At 44.9% G+C, this 17838-nt stretch overlaps 1 protein-coding gene across 1 annotated transcript in view; it reads left to right on the plus strand.

Moving 5' to 3' along the window:
* Window positions 1-1180: 1180 nt before the first annotated feature.
* The window catches only part of CLCN3 (chloride voltage-gated channel 3), a 120472-nt gene continuing 103814 nt past the window's right edge, over window positions 1181-17838 (plus strand). Inside the window, exon 1 of the mRNA XM_065405796.1 lies at window positions 1181-1228. The gene's annotated coding sequence lies outside the window, so the exon portion shown is untranslated. The remainder of the gene's footprint in view (window positions 1229-17838) is intronic.

A 17838-nucleotide genomic window follows, 5' to 3' on the forward strand; every position in this document is an offset into this window, starting at 1 on the left:
AAGGCAGCGCCCCAGCAGCAGCAGCGCAGAAGTAAGCGTGGCAAAACCATACCATGCCACCCTCACTTCTACACTGTTGCCTTCAGAGCTGGAGAGCCAGAGAGTGGCGGCTGCTGAGCTAGGGCCCAGCTCTGAAGGCAGCAATGCAGAAGTAAGCATGGCACTACCATACCACCCTTACTTCTGCGCTGTTGCTAGCAGTGGCTCTGCCTTCAGAGCTGGGCTCCCAGCCAGCAGCCGCCACACTCCAGCTGCCCATTTCTGAAGGCAGAAAGGTAGAGTACCAACCCCCACCCCAACAATAACCTGGTGACCCCCCAACTCCTTTTTGGTACAATTACAGCACTGTGAAATTTCATACTTAAATATCTGAAATAATGAAATTTACAATTTTTAAAATCCTATGACCATGAAATTGACTAAAATGGACCCTGCATTTAGTAGGGCCCTAGTTTTAGTCCTGCTGTTGCTGTGAAAGCTCATCTTTCCCGTAGCATTAGCTTAGGTATAACTCCAGTCTTATCCCTAATCCAACTTCCATCCACACCGAAATGTCTCCACCTGGAGACAGAAGGGGTTTTAAACGTGAGCTGGCCTGGAGGCGGCTTGGGCTCCAGGGGAAATGCCAATGCGGGAGCTAATAAGGCAGCGAGGACGCACAGCTGCGGTTAGGACACCCCAGCGGGGCCAGCGCCAGGGCTTTGTGCAGCTGCGATGCTGTCACAGCGAGTGCTGGAGCGGAGAGAGGGAGGAAGGGAGGTCACCGTCGCACTACAGGCGGGTGAGTGGCCCCAGCGTGCGGGGCGGCGCAGTTTAGCGACCACGCTGAGCCCCACCCAGACAAGGCGCCAGGGCTTATTCACCTTGCGCTGCTCCGTGCCCCGGGGCCAAGCTGCTGCGGGGCGCCCCCTTAGAGCGAGGGGCGGGGCCGGGCACTGCGCGGAGGGGCAGCGCTAGTACGCCAGCTGCCATAGGCACCGGAACTGGGCCGCGGCGTGCCGGAAGTGTCATGGCTGCTGTGCGCATGTGCGGGAGGAAGCCCCGCCCACACGCGGGGTGGGGCCGGGCCGGCTAAGCGAGTGCTGGCTGGGGGAAGAGGGAGCTCGGCGGCGGCCGCGATCGCTCTTGGATCCCGCCCCGAGGAGGTTTCTCCGCCCTGCCCAGGACTTGGAGTAGGACAATGCGCGAGCGCCTCCCCGGGGAGCAGCAGGCGGCGCTACCCGGCCAGGTACGGCGGGCCCGGCGGAGGGACACGGGACGGGGCAGCTACATGACGGTAGTTGCAGCCCGAGCCCTGGGGCTGCGAGATGGGGAGAGTCTGGTCGGGAGTCAACGCTCAGGGGTGGGGAGGACGGTAGTTCTTGGGTTTAGAGGCGACGAGGGAGGTGTCAGTGTTCCCCGAGCCTCGGGGATGTGGCGCCTATGGCCGTAGTGATGCTGTGCCTGTTTCCACGCTCCCCTGGCCTGGCAGGGGCTATGGGCTCCTTTGCGCCTGCCTTGGAGCGCTGTGCGGCGGGGAGCGGGTCACTGTGCATGTGTTACTCCCCGCTGAGCCCCCAGTGCATGCCTGGGCCCCGGGGCAGGTTGGCTGCCGTCTGTGCAGTGGGTTGAAGTGAGGTAGCTGAATTCCTGATTTTTCTCTTCTAAAGCTTTAACTTCATTGCTTCAGAAATTACAATGTTTTTTGCTGGCGTCTCAACATGCATAGGAAAAGGGCTTTCTCCTTAGAAACTCCCCATCTTGAATATTGTCTAATTATCTGCAATATTTGTTCCTTGGGTGCACAGGCTCCCTGTTTTAGCAAGGAATAACCCCATCTGCTTGTGTTTGCTCACCTCACATCAGGAAGGAAGGTTGGTTAGAGACACTCGCTTTGGAGCATGCCAATTTGCCCCTTAAATAACTTATTGGAATAGATTGGTAATAGGAATTGACCTAGAATTGTAGGACTGGAAGGGACTTTGAGAGGTCTTCTAGTCCAGTCCCCTGCACTCAAGGAAGGACCAAGCATTATCTAGACCATCCTTGACAGGTGTTTGTCTAATCTGCTCTTGAAAATCTCCAGTGATGGAGATTCCACAACCTCCCTAGGAAATTTATTCCAGTACTTAACCACGGTGACAGAAAGTTTTTCTTAATGTCCAACCTAAACCGACCTTGCTGCAATTTAAGCCCATTGCTTTTTGTCCTATCCTCAGAGGTTAAGGAGAACAATTTTTCTCCTTCCTCCTTTTAGCAACCTTTTATGTACTCAAAAACGGTTATGTCCCCTCTGTCTTCTCTTCTCCAGACTAAACAAACCCAATTTTTTCAGTATTTCCTTATAGGTTATGTTTTCTAGACCTTTAATCATTTTTGTTGCCCTCCTCTGGACTTTGTCCAATTCGTCCATATCTTTCCTGAAATGTGGCTCCCAGAATCGGACCCAATATTCCAGTTGATGCCTAATCAGCGTGGAGTAAAACGAAAGAATTACTTCTCGTGTCTTGCTTACAAGACTCCTGCTAATACACCCCAGAATGTTCACTTTTTTTGTTACACTGTTCACTCATATTTAGCTTGTGCTCCATTATGACCCCCAGATCCCTTTCCACACTACTCCTTCCTAGGCAGTCATTTCCCATTTTCTCTGTGTGCAACTGCTTGTTCCTTTCTAAGGGTATGTCTACACTACGAGAGTAGTTCGATTTTACTTAAATCGAATTAGTGGAACCGATATTACAGAGTCGAACGTGTGCATCCACACTACGAACAGTAATTCGACTTTGTGAGTCCACACTAACGGGGCAAGCGTCGACATTGGAAGCGGTGCACTGTGGGCAGCTATCCCACAGTTCCCGCAGTCCCCGCTGCCCATTGGAATTCTGGGTCGAGCCCCCAATGCCTGCTGGGGGAAAAAATGTGTAGAGGGTGGTTTTGGGTAACTGTCGTCATTCAACCGTCACTCCCGCCCTCTCTCCCTGAAAGCGCCGGCGGGCAATCAGTTCGCGCACTTTTCTGGTGAGTGACAGCGCGGACGCCACAGCACTGCGAGCATGGAGCCCACTGTGACCATCGCTGCAGTTATGGCCGTTGTCAACACCTCGCACCTTATCATCCACCTTTTTCAGAGGCAGATGCTGAGAAATCGGGCGAGGAGGCTACGGCAGCGCGGTGAGGACATTAAGTCTGAGAGTGGCACATTGCCTGGCTGCTGATTACGCCCAGCCAGACAGCCGTGCAATTAGAAGAGCCCAGAGGGACGCGCTGTACATCCGGGAGGCTTTGAAAGCTAGGTTCCACAGTGAGCAGGGTAACCTGTGACTATTAACTTTGTTTAAAGAGAAGCTGAACCTGCCACCGTTTCTTTACCCAGTTAATGTTGACTGTCCTCTCCAGTTACATACCCCGTTCACCCCGTTTCCCCACTTCCAACACACCTTTAAAAATAAAATAAATGGAACTTTGTTCATTAACACCGTTTTCTTTATTAAGGGTTTCGTGGTAAAGGGTTGAAACTGGGACGCAGACTGTGGTGGGGAGCGGGCGTAGTGATGGAAAGAACGCTTCTAAACTCGAGGAATGACAGGCTCGCTCCTAGAGCGGTCCTCAGTGGTGGACTGGTTGTTTCAACGGAGCCTGCCACCCCTCCTTTTCGGGACTCTGTGTGTGGGGGCTATGTGACTTTGTGGTGGGGGAGGACGGTTACAGATCTCCTGCTGCATGGCTCTGTCATCCAGACTAAGGACCGCTGCATAAGATCTGTAAGCGCCCTCCCCCGCCACAAACTCACATAGCCCCCCACACACAGAACATGAAAACCACCTCCCAGACTGAGCAGGGTGCCTAGTGACTGAAATGTGTGTGTGACCTGCTGCTGAACCTGCCCCCGTGTCTGTACCCTGGTAAAGGTGACTGTCCTCTCCAATTACCAACCCCCTTTCCCCCCTTCAAACACACTCTCCTCTAAAAATAACAGGAGTACTTGTGGCACCTTAGAGACTAACAAATTTATTAGAGCATAAGCTTTCGTGGGCTACAACCCACTTCTTCGGATGCATCCGAAGAAGTGGGTTGTAGCCCACGAAAGCTTATGCTCTAATAAATTTGTTAGTCTCTAAGGTGCCACAAGTACTCCTGTTATTTTTGCGGATACAGACTAACACGGCTGCTACTCTGAAAACTCTCCTCTAAAAGAACCTGACGGAAACAGAAATTAAAAGAAACGTATTTTTTTATTAACAACTGCACAGGTAGGGGATGACACTGGGACGGGGGCTTGGGTGAGGTGCTTTTGGAGTGAAGGAAAGGATTTATCAAAACTTTGGGAATGAGAGCCGTCTGGTACTTGAGCAGTCTGCAGGGGTGGAGTGACTGTTTTCACGGCCCCTGCCGCCCCTCCTTCTTGGGACTTTGGGTGAGGGGGGGATGGGACTTTGTGGCGGGGGAGGGAGGTTAGAGAGAGACTGCAGCGGGGCTCTGTCCTCCTGCCTCCGGTCCTGCAGAACATCTACAAGGCTGGGATGCCAGGGTAGGTCGGGAGACACTCGCAGCTGTAGGATGGGAAAAAGGGAGTGAATTCTTCACAAAGATACATTTTTGTGAACAATGAACATAGTCTTTCTCTGTGAACAAGACCGTGCACAGCACCTATCACATGTGCACTCAGGACAAGGTCGAATTTTCGGCCTTCCCATTCACTGCCTGAGGTCTTGGAGTACAGATCACACAAGTGGGGCAGGACAGCGGAATTCGGGTAGCAGGCGGACATGGTAAGCCGTAGACTTTTGGCTGCTGAAAGCTCAATTTATAGCAGTGCCCTCCTTTCACGTTCAAAGCAATGCCCCTAGCGTTGGCCAGTTCCTGCTGCCGGCAATCCGGCCCGCATGAGCTCTGCCCCTGTCCCACCCCCCTCGCGGCAGTCCCAGGGAAAGATCCCTGTATGCTGCCCCTTTCCCGCCTCCACCGCATGGCTGTAAACCGCCAGTTACACTTATGTAAAGCAACAGGCAATCAGTCCCAATACTAACATTCCCCTAATTCAAAGCAGGTCACCATGAGTTATATCACTCTGACGAGGATTTCGGACACTGAGAAAGACCGCATGCTGCGTGAATGCCAGCAAAAACCGGGGCCGTATGCGGCCATGCTGTGCGAGGCACTGATCCCAGAGTACTTGCTGATAGCCTGGCGCGGAAAAGTTTCCTACCATGGAGGACGCAATAAGGCCGCTCTCCCCAGGAACCTGATGCAAAGGCTTTCAAATTACCTACAGGAGAGCTTCGTGGAGATGTCCCAGGAGGATTTCTGCTCTATCCCCGGACATATTGACCTAATTTTCCAGTAGTTGCACTGGCAAGGACTAAAAAGTTAAGCGCCTAGGGCAAAGTAATCATGAAAACCCCATTGTTAATATTCCATTCCTGTTCTGTTCCAAATAAATGTTTACATGTTTAAAACACTTACTGACTGATCCTTCCCCTGATTCAGGGTCACGGTTAACGCCTTGGGAGGGTTGGTAGGGGATCTCCGTGAGGGTGATGAAGAGATCCTGGCTGTCGGGGAAATCAGCGTTGTAAGCGCTGTCGACTGCCTCGTCCTCCTCATCTCCTTCCTCATCTTCCCCGTCCGCGAACATCTCCAAGGAAGCGGCCGTCGACAGTACCCCATCGTCAGAGTCCACGGTCAGTGGTGGGGTAGTGGTGGCGGCCACACCTAGAATGCAATGCAGTGCCTCGTAGAAACGGCATGTCTAGGGCTGGGATCCGGAGCGTCCGTTTGCCACTTTGGTCTTCTGGTAGCCTTGTCTCAGCTCCTTGATTTTCACGCGGCACTGCGTTGCATCCCGGCTGTATCCTCTCTCCGTCATGGCTTTGGAGATCTTCTCGTAGATCTTCGCATTCAGTTTTTTCGATCGCAGCTCGGAAAGCACGGACTCATCGCCCCACACAGCGATCAGATCCAAGACTTCCCGATCAGTCCATGCTGGGGCCCTCTTTCTATTCTGGGATTGCATGGTCACCTCTGCTGGAGAGTTGTGCATCGTTGCCAGTGCTGCTGAGCTCGCCACGATGTCCAAACAGGAAGTGAGATTCAAACTGGCCAGACAGGAAAAGGAATTCAAATTTTCCCGGGCCATTTCCTATGTGGCTGGTCAGAGCATCCGAGCTCGGACTGCTGTCCAGAGCGTCAACAGAGTGGTGCACTGTGGGATAGCTCCCGGAGCTATTAGCGTAGAATTCCATCCACACCTACCCAAATTCGACATGGCCATGTCGAATTTAGCGCTACTCCCCTCGTTGGGGAGGAGTACAGAAATCGATTTAAAGAGACCTGTATGTCGAACTAAATAGCTTCGTTGTGTGGACGGGTGCAGGGTTAATTTGATTTAACGCTGCTAAATTCGACATAATCTCCTAGTGTAGACCAGGCCTTAGTGGAGTACTTTGCATTTGTCCTTATTGAATTTCATCCCATTTACTTAAGACCATTTCTTCAGTTTGTCCAGATCATCTTGAATTTTAATCCTGTCCTTCAAAGCACTTGCAACCCCTATCAGCTTGATATTGTCTGCAGATTTTATACGTGTACTCTATGCCGCTGTCTAAATCATTGATGAGGATATTGAACAGAACTGGACCCAGAACTGATCCCTGTGGAACCCCACTTGATATGCCCTTCCAGCTTGACTGTGAACAACTGATAACTATCTGGGTACCATTTTCCAACCACTTATGCACTCACTTTATAGTAGCTCTATTTAGGTTTCATATCCCTAGTTTATTTATGTATCAGAGGGGTAGCCGTGTTAGTCTGAATCTGTAAAAAGCAACAGAAGGTCCTGTGGCACCTTTAAGACTAACTTCTGTTAGTCTTAAAGGTGCCACAGGACCCTCTGTTAGTTTATTTATGAAAAGGTCATGTGAGACCGTATCAAAAGCCTTACTAAAGTCAAGTTATACCACATCTACTGTTTTCCTCCCCATTCACAAGGCTTGTTACCCTGTCAAAGAAAGCTGTTAGGTTGGTTTCACACAATTTGTTCTGACTTTTACTTATTACCTTATCTTCTAGATGTGTTTAAATTGACTGCTTAATAGTTTGCCCCTATTATCTATCTGGGTACTGAATTTAAGCTGACTGGTCTGTAATTCCCCAGGTTGTCCTTATTTTCCTTTTGGCACTACATACTTGCCCAGTGCTCTGGAAACTCTCCCATGACTTTTTGAAGATAATTGCTCATTTTTGCTCAGATATTTCCTCAGTCAGCTCCTTGAGTATTCTAGGATGTATTTCATCAGGCCCTGGTGACTTGAAAACATCTAACTTATCTAAGGCTATGTCTCCACTACAGAGTTTTGTCCACGCAAGTTATGCCGATGTACAGCCAACGCTGTAATTAAACCACTGTTGCATGTCCACACTATGCTCCTTGTGTTGGTGGAGTGCATCATAATAGCAGCTCTTGCATTGACACAGCTTCCCACACTGCACTGCTCTCTATCCCACTGTGCAATTGGGTGCAGGGTGGTTAAGGAAGGGTTTGCAATGCCTCACGGGGGCAGATATAGTGTCACATGATGAAGGTTTCTCAATCCCATCATTCCATGGGCATCCTGCTAGATTGCCAGCTGCTTTTCAACTGCCCTGGTAATCTGCAACCCAGTGATCTGTCATAAAGCATGGATCCTGCATTGCTGTTCACATTGTGCCATGTGTTATGAACACAAGGCTATAAGAGGAGCCCAATGGGGAGCTATTCCGCTGAGGGATGCCTTGAAGGAGCATATTAATACTGCGCCACAGTAATGTGTGTTGCTGTAGTGTGCTAAGCCTGGCATTGTTTGTTTGCACCGTGCTATGAACCTTGTAAAGATTGCTGTGTGTGCCTGAAAAGTAACACATTTTAAATCGCTTTTGAAAGTAGCACAGAAATATGACCAAAGTGACATTGCTGAACACTAACACAAGAAGCCCCCAGAAGGGTTGGGAGGGGAGGGGGAGAGTTTGTGACAGGGAGTGCATGTGTATGTGAGAGAGAGAGAGAGACAGTGAGAGAGTGTGTGTGTGTGTGTGTGTGTATTGGGGGGAGTGAGTATGTTGGCATGCTGTCTCTTTAAGTATAGCATTCACCAGCGTGAACACTTGTTCAGACAGCAGCTGGAAGCAATCAATCCTGAGACATAAGCTGGTGCATAGACAGCTGTTGTCCCCCTGTCCCTTCAACACAACTCAGCAGAGACGGGTACAGGGGCTGGAGGAGAGGGACACTCAGACATCAGCCCCCACCTCCCTCCCTGGCTCTGCACAGCACATCAGGAGTCTTCCTTCCACCCCTCCCCAACAGCAGCCCACCCTGCCTGCCACTGTGGTCCTAGTGCCAGGGAGAGCAGGATTCTGTGTTAGTGTTTTGATTCCATGATTCCATCTGAGTTCTCCCACAGACCAAGGAGATCCACCTCCTCCCCTGTAGTCCAGGGAGGAGTGTGTTTGCTGCGAGGAGCCGGCGTGCTCAGCTGGGCAGTAGCTCTCCATGCTGAGCAATTTCAAAACTTCCTGGGGCTTTGAATGGGAAGGGGCGTGTGCCTGTATAGCTGGATGCAGGGTAGCAGAGTTCAAAACGGTGAGCAGAGCAGTCACGGTGGGCATTGTGGCCTCCTAGAGGCCAGTTACGGTGACATAATGAATGCAGGGTCTACACTGATTTTTTGTCGATTTAACCTTGCCGCAAAAAGCTCTGCGCCTCTTGTCAAGGTGGCTATATTTTGTCAGCAAAGCAGGAGAGTTTTGTTGGCGGGAGGAGCATTATAGTGTGTGCACCTTAACTGCCTTTTGCCAACAAAACTCTGTAGTGTAGACAAGGCCTAGGTAATTTTTAACTTGTTCTTTCCATATTTTAGACTTTTATCCTACCTCATTTTCACTGGCATTCACTGTTAGACATCCAATTGCTACTAACCTTTTTGGTGAAAAGCGAAACAAAAAAGTCATTTAGCACTTCTGCCATGTCCACATTTTCTGTTACTATTTTTCCCCCTTCATTGAGTAATGGGCCTACCTTGTCCTGGGTCTTCCTCTTCCTTCTAATGTATTTATAGAATTTTTTTTTTTTACCCTTTATGTCTCTAGCTAGTTTAATCTCATTTTGTGGCTTGGGCTTTCTAATTTTGTACCTACATATTTGTTTCAGAGTAGCAGCCATGTTAGTCTGTATCCACGAAAGCTTATGCTCAAATAAATTTGTTAGTCTCTAAGGTGTCACAAGTACTCCTGTTCTTTCTACATATTTGTGTTGTTTATTTTTTTTCCTTTGTAATTTGACTTGGTTTCACTTTTTGTAGGACTCCTTTTTTGAGTTTCAGATCACTGAAGATCTGGTTAAGAAGGGATGGTCTCTTGCTATACTTATTATCTTTCGTACACAGTGGGATTGTTTGCTTTTGTGCCCTTAATCATGTCTTTCTGGAAAAAATGCCAACTCTCTTGAACTGTTTTTCTTTAGACTTGTTTCCGAGGAGATCCGAGTTTGCTAAAGTCTGCCTTCTTGAAATCCATTATCTTTATTGTGCTGTTATCCCTCCTACCATTCCTTAGAATCATGAACTCTACCATTTCATGATCACTTTCACCTAAGCTGCTTTCCACTTTCACATTCTCAACCAGTTCTTCCCTATTTGTCAAAATCAAATCTAAAACAGCCTCTCCCCTAGTAGCTTTCTCCACCTTCTGAACTAAAAAATTGTCTCCAATACATTCCAAGAACTTGTTGGATAATCTGTGCCCTGCCGTATTATTTTCCCAACAGATGTCTGTGTAGTTGAAGTACCCCATCACCACCAAGTCCTGTGCTTTGGATGATTTTGTTAGTTTAAAAAAAGCCTCATCCACTTTTTCTTCCTGGTTAAGGTGATCTGTAGTAGACACCTACCCTGACATCACCCTTGTTTTTTTTAGCCCTTTTATCCTTAACCAGAGACTTTCAACAAGTCTGTCTTCTATTTCCATCTCAACCTCAGTCCAGATGTATACATTTTTAATATATAAGGCAACACCACCTCCCTTTTTTTCTCTGCCTGTCCTTCCTGAGCAAGCTGTACCCATCTACACCAATATTCCAGTAATACGTATTACCCCACCAAGTCTCTGTGATATCAACCATGTCATAGTAATGTTTATTAACTAGCATTTCAAATTCTTCCCGCTTATTCCCCATACTTCTTGCATTAGTATACAGACATCCAAGATACTGATTTGATTTGATTTCCCCCCTGTGTTCTCTCTTGTCTCTCCCTTATCCCTGCTATAACGGCCCATGGTCCCTCCCAGTTTCCGACCCTTCTTCCAGAGACAGCAGGTCTCTCATGCTCTTCTGTGAAGTACTAGTCCTAGGTCATGAGGTACAACCCCAAAAATTAGAACAGGGCAGAAAGCAAATAAATGTATTGTTTACCGTTTTCAAGTTTTTGAAGCTTCTGGTACTAAGTTGTTTTAGAAAAGAAACTTCAAATATGATTTTAAAATAGTCAAGATAATATAAGTAAAAGATGGAAGCCTTCTGGAAAATATCTGTACTCACATTTCTTTTACAAGGTGTGAGATCTCTGAAGTTTATGGGGAAAACTTTGGGTAGGGAAACTAAGTCATTATGTGAGGTACCATATTCAAATTGCATTAGTACTTTTTGTTTTTATGATGTTCCCCTGGTGTTATCTGGACCGATGATCTGATAGGTCACTCCAGTCCTCGACTCTCGGAGCCAGCCTTACCTTGCTCTGCTCTGAGAACCCCCACTCCCGGATAGTTCCTGCACAGCCTCTAGCATGTAAGCTGCTCCCAGCTATGTGAGTGAACACTTTTGGCCAGCTGCTTCTTGGATTGTGCAACCAAATGACACTAGCCAATATCTCCGGTCCCAGACGCAACCCTAGGAATCTCCATCTTGCAGTCTCCAGTTATGCCCGCTGGATGCTGCACGCTTATGTGTTTGTCAATTTAACAAAGAAATTGATATGTATCAGGCTTGTTATCCCAAGGAGAGTCTCTGACACACTTCAAACCAAACACACGGCTTCAGGTAGAATAAACAAATAAATGTATTAACTACAAAAGATTGATTTATAATCACTTAAAATCTAAGCACAAGAAGTCAGATTTGGTCAAATGAAATAAAAGCAAAACACATTCTAAGCTGATCTTAACACTTTCAGTGCCCTTACAAACTTAGATGCTTCTCACCACAGGCTGGCTGGTTGCCCTTCAGCCAGGTTCTCCCTTTTGACCAGCGCTTCAGTCTCTTGGTGTGGTGTCTTTAGATGGAGGTGTGTGTGTGTGTGAGAGAGAGAGAGAGAGAGAGAGCATGGCAAACGTCTCTCCCTTTTATCATCTCCTTTCTTCCCTCTTGGCTTCCCCCCCGCTTTTCAGACTCAGGTGAGCATTACCTCATCGTAGTCCCAAACTGACCAAGGGGGGGGGGTAACTCACTCGAGGGTCCAACGGATCCTTTGTTGCTGCCTAGGCCAGTGCCTTTGTTCCTGTGAGGCTGGACTGGGTTTGTCCCACACATGCCCTGATGAGGTGTGAACTGCCCCTTTGCTCCTGGAGAGTTTTGCCTGGACTTGTTTTAAGGACACATTTTCAGCCTCATAACTATATACATGAAATTACAACCTATACCATTACTATAACAACAATGCTCAGTGCATCATGATCCTTCTGAAGACATGACAAACTTTGCATTGGATACCACACAATCATATTATAAGGATGAACATGGGGGTACAGTGTGTTCTCCCGAGGTACAGAGCGTCAGTTTTCAATTGCATTGTGGTGTCCAACCTTACTACGCAGGAGGGCCAATAACCCTAAACACAACCTTGTGAGGGCCAAATAGACTCTGTTTCGTGTATATTTAGATAGGTTGTTTCTATGTACAATATTGTCTATTTAAAAACAAAATAATCAGTGCATAAAACATGTATCAGAATTATAGAAAACGGGGAAAACATATAGGACACATAACTTACATGATGTAAACATGATGACAAAATGCTAATATATTGTGTTAACAAAGGCCACGGGCCTCATGGTTGGCCATATATGGGCTGCGGGCCATAGGTTGGGCACCTGTGCATTAGAGCTAATGCTTATCTCTCCTTTAGCAGACGTTTATGATGGCATCATGACATGTAACCCAAGGCAACATGTATGATTCAGTATAGACACTGATTTTAATGGAATGGTAAATTCATTTTAAGACTTGAAATTCAGAAATGGTATTGATATTGTATCTGTTTTCTAGGAATGTCATTGGTGTTATACTGTAAAGATTAAAAAATGCATCTTCATGTAATAGTGGGAATTATATATGTAGAGCTTCGAATATAAAATTCCCAAATCTCCCCTCTGCTCCAATTTTGTTTTACAAAGTACAACTATCCGTTAATTGAAAACATTTCTATCACGGCCGGCTCCAGGTTTTTTGCTGCCCCAAGCGCAAAAAAAAAAAAAAAAAAAGCCGGAGTGCCGCCCCTTGAAAAGTGCCGCCTGCAAAGGGCCGGAATGCCCCGCCTTGAAAAGGGCGGCCCCAAGCACATGCTTGGAACCCTGGTGCCTAGAGCCAGCACTAATTTCTATAAACATAGAAATCTAAAAAATGCTGGAGTAAAAATGCTGCAAACAACCTTAACTCTGATGCTTCCTGTTTTAGATTGTAAGACCTTGGGACAAGAAGGTGCCCCTTTCTATGTCTGTGCAGCACCTAGCCCAATGGGGCCCAATCTGGTTTGCCATTAGGTATGACCACAATATAAAGATTAATATATTTCTACCTAATGAGGATTAGACACATATCGTGTATTTGCAACAGCTTGAAACTTCGTTTCATTTTCACTTGTAGTCAGTTACATGAACTCCTTATCTTTCTTGCCAGACCTTCCTGAATACCCTTATTCTCTGTCACTGTTAACTGATCGGGATTGATGGTGATATTGTTATACCCAGCCCATAACCTTGGAGTATCTTCAGTTATGTCTTCACTGCCAGAAACCAGGCTTATATGTATAGTGAAATAACTGATTCAAGTCAGCTATCTGTCGCTGTAAAAGCCTAGTGGAGGGATTTGAATGCTCTTGTCTCCATTTGATCCTTTCAGTTTTTCCCATACCAAGTTCAAATTTATTGTCCATGCTATTTAAGCCATTCACAACTTTGTTTCTCTCAACTCTTCCCTTGACCTGTTGCATTGCCCTCCATCCCATCTACTCTTTCATTGGTTGCCTACATTTTTGACTCTCATCTACAATCATTTTGCACTTTAGTCTGTGTTGCTTTCTTTGCATAGAACGTTATCCTTGAAATGTTTCCCTCAATGCCTATAAGACATTGGCCAATGGATAAGCTATGGCATAATCCGTTGTAACTGATGTACATTCCTCTAATAACACAAATCCAATTTATATATGAACATTTATATAATGTACATGTTCTGATTGTAATTTTCTACCATGCTTCATATATTGTCTTAGGCTCTGATCCTTCAAATATTTACTGCTTACTTTAAGCCTGTGGCTAGTCCCACTGGTGTGTTTGCAGGATTGGGGCCTTAGACTGTAAACTCTCTGGAGGTGGGACTGGCTTCATATGCATTTGTGTTGACAGTGCTGGGATGTTGTAGGCACTGTCGTACTACAAATAATACTACTTGCATTCCTTATTATGTTAAGATGATTTTGCAGATGTAATTATACCAACCAACTTCCATATTGTGAATAGGGTGCATATGAAGCCTGTTCCTGTAGGGTAGGGTCTTGTAAACCTATGGAGTTAGAGGCAATATCATTTTAATCTTTATATAAAGTGGATGGATTAGATTTGGATTCTCTCTGTTGTAGTGGAATAATAAAGGGGAGAGAGTAGTGTGTCTGTACTACATATGGATAGGAGGTGAGACTGTGTCAGGCCATAACGTTTGCATGGACTAGAAGAGAGTCTTCAGTTGATAGAAGGTGGTTCTTAGTGATTAAGGAACGGTTTGAAAATAAAGAGATTGGTGGTGAATAGGCAGAGGAGGATGCGTGTTACAGGGTTGGGGTTAAACTTGTTTGTGGAACAAGCTTCCTGGCTTTCAAACTTTCTACTTTAAAAACATTGTTATAAAGTTATAGTTGTAAATTGACGACTCTTTAAATAAATATGTATATCGTAAAGCCTGTTTTGGAACTCTTTCTCAAACAAATATTTTAAAATATTGATGTAGGTACGTAATATAAAGGAGTCTTTTCTTCCATGAGTTTTTTTGAACTTGGCTCTGGTAATAGAGAATGTAAACTGACTATGGTTGATCGGAAGGGTCGTAGGTAGTTGGTGGGGGTATGTATTCTGGCACCAATAAGATTACGTTGTCAAATTAATAAAAGGCGATGTTTGCACTTGGGCACTGACAGGTTGAGACCTGTTAAGAACTAAAAGAGGAAAGTGTTGGAGGATTGCACTTGCAATCCTTCAGTTCATTTATAATGTGGTTGGAGTCCCTAAGTGCAGTCAGAGTCCCATTCTGCTATGCATGATAGACACACAGTAAATATAGCCCTCTATTTGCTGTCTAGTATGTAATCTGGCACAGATACCTGGAAATGAATAGAAAGAAAGGGATGGAATTGTGAGCTGTACCATTCTCTGTTTTTCTCTGGATCTTAGATTGTTTGAAGATGGTTACTACCCTTACCTGTCCTTCCAGTTGTCATCTTTTTCTCCTTGAATATTCTAGTTGCTTGGCCTGCCTTTACTCATTCAGCTTCCCAAAACCTCTGCATCTTGTGGGCTCTTCCTTAAAGGAAGTTGAAGCTTAGCTGACTGTGGGGCTCTTCTGCCACCAGCTGCCATACAGCCTTTTATACACGACTGATAGAGAATTAAGATTGTCATAGGGCTCATGGCATTCATGGATTTCTTTATTTTACATTTTGAGTCCTATGACTTCCTTTTTTTAACCGAACAAATGAATTGTCATAGGCAGTGCAGCATCCCCCCCCATATATAAGAAGCTTAGCTGATTTTACTTCCACTATCTAGAAAGTAATGCTGACCCAGGGACGGACTGACTTTTTCCTAGTGGAGCTGCTGAATTGGAGAGCAGAGGTAGAGAATAAAGACAGACGCCACCAGTCCTTCCCAGTGGGAGGGATGTGCATACCAAAGTGTCCATGGCCAGTACAGAAACATGAGCTCTGTTGAGTAGCAACTGTTTGAGGAGGTCAAGAGGAGAGAACACAGCTTTGGGAGTAGAGTGGGTTAGGAGAGGACCCCCACCCCCCAAGGTTCAAGGTTTTAATTAAACATTCTAAATCTACTTAGCCTTAAAGCATTGGGTGCTGTAATGCTGTGTGTTGCAATGCCTAAACCCCTTTTGTAGGTCTAGCCCTTATTGCTTATGAAAGAGGCAAGACTGAAATCCTTCATCTATAGATACAAAATGGTATATATCTATAGATAAATGCTTCCTCATATGCAGCCATGCCAGTGTGCCTCAATCCTGTACTGAAGGGTGCAACTCTTACATTGAGTGTTGTGCATGGTAGGTTATATTACCTCTGTATTTGGCACTGGTGCATCTGCTTCTGGAATACTGTGTCCAAATTCTCATGTCAATTCAAGAGGGATGTTGAAAACTTGGGGAGAGTCAGAGAAGAGCCACAAAAATGACTATAGGAGGTTTTGCAAACCTTCAATGAGACACTCAAGGAGCTCAATCTATTTAGTTAATCAAGACCAAGCTATTTTTGAGAATATGGTATTCTGGGAAATGTTATAACTCCTGTATCTGAAGATATTTTCAGATTAATCTAAGTTTTTGCCACATACATTCTCACTAGGCAGAAGAAAATTTATATGAAACTTCAGATGGGAAGCAGCATATTTTTTAGCAAGTTAGGGGTCAAAAGAAAAGATCAAATGCAGAATTAAAATGAAAAGCTTTTTACTTAAGGTTGTAGGTATGAAATCATTTACCCTGAGTTCATAGTGATTCTGGGTACTGCATAATATATTTAACTAATTTTTTAAAATGTGTCCACACTTGCCCATACTTTTACCTTTCAGTGGACTGAATAAAGTAACAAGCTTTAAAAAAAAAAAAAAAAAAAAAAGTTAATTCCACAGTTGTCTGTGACATTAGTCTACTTGTCCTGTTGGCCTTGGTACACAGAATCGTTCTCTGTTGCATACTGTTGCTCGTGAAGAAAAGTGGTGTTTGTGTTCTAGCAGATTAATGCTGGCAGAGGATCACAGCAGTAAGAATTAAATGGTTTTTTTTTAAATGGTTTGTTTTTTCTGTCAGAGCTGGGAGCAATTGAGCAAGAGCCAGCAAGGATTAATGCAAGAGATTTGGATTGGGTCTGAGAGAATCTGATCACCTTCTACCAAGAGGGTGGTAGAAAGTAGTTGAGGATTACATTGAGTTCTCCGTATCTTGTTTGCAAGGTCCCAAACTCTAATTCCGCATTTAAACCAGTGTCAAATCCAGTGGATTATGTACTTCCTTCTGTGGTTTTTATTAAGGTAGGGAGTTGTCTTTTGATTAAGCTTCCAGTCTAATACCCTATTAATGAAAAACTTAATTGTTGTTAAATTTAAGTAAGCCTAGGTTCTGGAGTGAACAAAAGTGCAAAACCTTTAGGAAAATCTTTAAAGTATACTAACAGTATACAAATAATATATAAATCCCCTTATGTGTCTCAATGTGAGAGATTTTTAAACTATATTTTAGCAATCTAGCTTTTAATTGTTTATGTAGTTTGTTTATTTACATGGACAATGAAACTAGACCAGTGGTTCCCAAACTTTAACAACCTGTGAACCCCTTTCACTAAAATGTCAATTCTTGCAAACCCCCTCCTAAAAATGAATATTTCCAGGAATTGTCTCCTTTACCTGAGTATAAATTATAAAAGCAGTGATCTTGGAAATATAAAAATTGTTTTATGACATGCTTATTACACACTATTTATTAATTATTTATCATTACAGTATTTTTATTACATTATGAAAATGGCAACACTCTTCCAAGATATCACTTTCGTAGGTTGTATCACTTTGAATAAGCCTGTTTGAGGCTCCTATGTTTCATCAAGGAGCATTAGATGTGAAACAGCGTGAGGTATTTAAGAAGCCAACTCAGGTTCCTCCTACACAAGCATTCAGGTCTTGAGCAGTCCAGGCAAACAACAAAGCTTAAACTTGTTCTTCATAATTTAAAAACAATACTAGCTGCCTATTTAATTTTAAAAACAGCAAAAAATATCCATCTCCCTTTCCATTTCTTATAAGAAGTCTTGAAGTTTAAATCTTCTCGGTGTGATAGAATCATAGACTTTTAAGGTCAGAAGGGACCATTATGATCATCTAGTCCAAGGGTAGGCAACCTATGGCACGTGCGCCGAAGGTGGCACCTGAGCTGATTTTCAGTGGCACTCACGCTGCCTGGGTCCTGGCCACCGGTCCGGGGGACTCTGCATTTTAATTTAATTTTAAATGCAGCTTCTTAAACATTTTTTAAAAACCTTATTTACTTTACATACAACTAAGTTTAGTTATATATTATAGACTTATAGAAAGAGACCTTCTAAAAACGTTAAAATGTATTACTGGCACGCGAAACCTTAAGTTAGAGTGAATAAATGAAGACTCGGCACACCACTTCTGAAAGGTTGCCGACCCCTGATCTAGTCTGACCTCCTGCACGATGCAGGCCACAGAATCTCACCCACCCACTCCTGTATCAAACCTGTGTCTGAGCCATTGAAGTCCTCCAATCATGGTTTAAAGACTTCAAAGACTGCTTTTGCCTTTAAGTTGCTAGTTCTT

Source organism: Emys orbicularis, chromosome 5, assembly GCF_028017835.1.
Source record: "Emys orbicularis isolate rEmyOrb1 chromosome 5, rEmyOrb1.hap1, whole genome shotgun sequence".
NCBI lineage: Eukaryota > Metazoa > Chordata > Testudines > Emydidae > Emys > Emys orbicularis.